This window comes from Wolffia australiana, chromosome 13, assembly GCF_029677425.1.
Source record: "Wolffia australiana isolate 7733 chromosome 13, ASM2967742v1".
Taxonomy (NCBI): Eukaryota; Viridiplantae; Streptophyta; class Magnoliopsida; order Alismatales; family Araceae; genus Wolffia; species Wolffia australiana.
Genome location: NC_135847.1, coordinates 10,908,874 through 10,913,388, shown reverse-complemented (window position 1 = coordinate 10,913,388; position 4,515 = coordinate 10,908,874).

The window sequence follows — 4,515 nt, the reverse complement described above, 5'->3', positions numbered from 1 at the left end:
ATAAGGGTTAAAACCACAGGACATGCTGAGAGAATACACTACATTCAAATATATTATATAATTATTTATTGGTTATGATTTTATATCTTCAGGATATTTTATTATCCTTAAGATAGGAAACCTATGACAATAGTTAAATTTAGTCAAAACTAGTTTAAATAAATAAAATGAATATTTATGTTGTTTATAGTGGGATGTTTATAATATAATCTGACTTTCTCCTTCCCATATTTGAGTGTCATGTCATAATATTTTCTCCTTCCCATCTTTGAAAATATGACACTCAAATTTAAATTGTGTATTAGTTCCACAATTCTCGCGATTGTTGACTGGTTCTAAAGGATGATTAAATGGGCTTCCAGTATGGGATTCTTGTGTGCTGGGCCCCTTCTTAATATCTACTAGATATCTAAGGTTTATCCTTTCCTGACATTTTGATACCTAATTCACCATTTTATTGATTTAAATACTGTTTTCAAATAAAACTTATTGAATATGTGAGAACTCCACTTCACTCTCAAGGACCCGACTAGGGTTAGTAACTGATAAGTCAAAATTTAGGAATTCAAGGTTATCTATGTTTTAATTCTGAGACTTATGCAATAAATAAACAATAACCCGAAATTTACTAATTAGTTCAATAAATTGTAAGGGGTCGAACCAAATAGAATGATAATGACTAATATTGATTTTAGAAACTTTAAATGACTAAGAAAAGCTTAAGATGAGAGGGCGTGAAAGAAGAGATAGCCAAGTGTATATGAATATCTTTTAAATGAAGATATTATGTTTATAAATTCTTCATTCCTACTCATAAATATGAAGAACTTATAACAGAGCCTATGATGATACCAAAAATGGTGATTGGATGTGTGGAATGGAGTGATTATAATGAGAAACCCTAATTAGGGGTTTCTTATGAAAACCCTAATTATGAATTAATGGTCTAATATCGTTATCACTACTCGTGGGTTTTAATAACTTGTAATAAAGGGTCAAGTCTTATAAAAAATGTGAAATGGATAAAGAGATGGAAGAAGCAGAATATAGACATGAATATGTGTTTAGGATTTACTTCTTCCTTTGGTAATACTCCCAAGAATTAGTATCACTTCATGAGACAATAAGTATTGCGTGATGCCTTGGCATGTTGCAACATGTAGGCAAATAGACGAAGAGAGGGAATAAACTTAATTTGGAAAGAAGAAAAACTGTAAATTGGCACTCCCAAGCCTTTGTTTTGCAAGGTCTCCCAAAACTTAGAAAGACAAAAAGATTACGAATAATTTTTGGGCTTATGCACCTCTGTTTGTAGGGGCCACAGGTCATTTAGGCAAGCAAGAAGAGAGAAAAAAACCACTAAAATTTGAACAACAGACCCCTCTGGAATGAAGAGTTATGGCCATTTGAAAATTGCCTCTATGTCACATTTTTCTGGCATTTTTTCAAATTTTCATGATTTATTATGGCCCTTTTATTGATATTTGATGATCGGATCACTTCTGGGTTGTCTGAGCATTCGATCATTGAGTACAGCATTGTCTTCGGCCATTGGATGGTCCTCATCATAATAGGATTGATGGTGGATCATCCGATCGGTGCTCCCCTTGGCCTGCATAAAAAGTCACAAGGGATGTGTGACATGGCCGCATCAGAGGCGTTGGATTATGAAAATTGGAGATAAGTTAACCTTTTTATGAGGTTATTTCTATATGTGAGCCATTTTGAATATTTTGGGCTATAAAAGCAGGACATATAAAACATTTAAAATCACACACACGCATGCCTCTTTATCCGCTGTCATGCACACAAATGTGCACGAACATACATACTCATGTGTTGACATGTGTGCCCATCAGCCCCACTGTGTTCATGTGCTTACTACCACAGCACACCTCGTAGACACGCCAGTTATACCAGCCTGGTAGAAATAAACCTCCTTCTTATGATTTTTTTACTTAAAAAGTGTTCAATAAATTTTATACAATTTCCAAAAATTTAAACTTAGGTATCTTTCAAATTACAGCTCCATTTTGAATGAACATTTCACCACATTGAACCTTTTGGAATTCATTATACACTAAAATCATAAAAACCACAAAATATCGCCATTTTAATGTAAATAATGGTGTTTTAGTGAACTTTTATATTTTTCAGTGAAATTTACTTAAATTAATGAAAAAATACATAATTTAGATTAATTATGCTTTATAATACATGAATTAACATGATTGTTTGCATGTTATTAGTCATGAAAAATAACAAACTTTATTAAAATATATATTAGTGTAATAAATCCAAAATTTATGATTCTATTTTTAAATGGGGAACTATTCAAGTTAAAATCTAAAATGTGAGTTAAAAAATAACTCTAGCAGAACTTTTTTATTTATCTATCTTGATGTTATAAAGTAACTTATGGGCTTTGAGCTGTATGTAAGTGCAAATTAATCGCCACGTTAATCAATATGTATAGTTAAACATTTTTGATATACTGCATTTAGGATAATTATGAAATATTAATCGTATTTATTTGATAAAGAATGAATGAAGACTTGAATGATGTATTTAAATAAGAGATTCTAAGCATGCGACTTTTGGTATGTCATTGTTCTTTAAATATCGATTTTAATTAAATCTTATTTTATTTATAATTAAACATACACATGTACTCGAAATATATTTTTCAGTAGTTACTGGAAAAATGAATCTGCCACGAGTATCTAAATAAAGTAACTGAATTTCTTTTTTTTTTTTTTCAATTGATATTTATTTGAGATATATAGAGCAAAGTATCTTCATTAAGTTTAAACACATTGTCTTCCCAACAAGTTGTAATCCATTTGCTTGCTAATCCCACAGGTCACACAAAAGATGAAGACATCTAATCCCATTTTGCTAACATGAAAATTCATGTCTATTATGTATGTGCTGAGTCCTCAATTCCCATATGCACGGGCTTACCAACTATTTATGTATGTAATTCTGATGCCATGTGGTGGACTTCTACATGCGATTCAGTGCTCCCCAGCTGAGGATGGGCATGAGCACTCCATGCTCATCACTCTACAAATAGGTCAAGAGCTTGCACCGAGAAAGTGGCTGGCTGCTATGTTTCCAATTGACATAAGTATTAAACATTCTTTCCATTATCTCTTCTCTTTTGTTTAAATTAAATTTAACACTAAAAAAATATAAACTCAATAACTTGATAACAGAATTAAACTAAAAAATAAATACACCAAATAAAACCCATAATGTAAAAATTATATTGCACAAAATATAATTTGGCATGTTAACTATGTAACAATCCTAGGTAACTATGCAGTTTCAACATAACCACCCAAAAAAAGCCTGACTTTTCAGTTCAGCTACGAATTATGGTAATATCATGAAACTACCCTTCAAATGTAGGATTCTACGGATAAACTTGGATTCATAACTGGTGTGATCGCTGCTTGTCACATGAAATGTATACTACATTTTATTAATGTTATTTAATTATCATTAATAATGTCTGGTAATTCAAGAGTCAATATAAATTATCGAAACTCATAGGAGCTGATATTTAACCCTTTGTTTTTCAAAAGCAAGTTTGAAAAAACTCTATAAGTACACAGTTATATGTTTAAACATTTGGGAAAAAAATATTAAAGATAAGTCACAACAAGTATTATGATACCTTTCATTACATTTGTGCAAGAAATATACATCATATAAATTATATGACAGTTAATAAAATTCATAAAAATCCCTTGAATATCTTAGCATTTTTTATTACATTTGTACACTCATTTGACCAAAGAGGTTATAACAACTGACCATATCATAAATCACATTCAATGAGGATCAAGTAGATGAGGAAGTTTATGTACACAATAAAGGATAACCCACTTTTCCATTGAGTATATGGATACCCACTCTAGTTTCACAAGGTTATAGCTTGGCAGCCTATGGGCTGGAGATTGAAACTATAATTTTTGTGAAAATGTTTTTAATCTAAGTTATGACACAGTTAATTAATCTCGAAGGCCAATACAACTTGCTGAGCCAATAAAGTCATGCAGCAGAATCTAATATGATCCTAGAGGCTAACATCAAGAGATTCATTTCATAAAACATCAAAATATGTACTTAAATTTTGGAGAGTTTTTATAAAAAAATATCCATTATAAAAACAAAGGGAATGCCTTGAAAATAATTTATCCAGGCCAGAATTGCTCAAGGCCGTATCTTCATATCAGTTCTCTCCTCGTCTCCTCTCTACACATGAAAGGATAGGGCCGACATGACAATGACAATGGCAAATGAAGGGGTTTTTTCGAAAGAAACCAGGATATTCAATGTTATACCTGTGTCATCTATATATGTCTTGTGGCTGCACACATACAGGTCCTTACCTCTTCCTTTTTAATCCAATAAATCACATATCCAATCCACGCACAGGTGATTTGATCAATCATTTTATTGAGCTCATTTCAGTTAGGTTCCAAATTTTCTGATGCATCAAACATT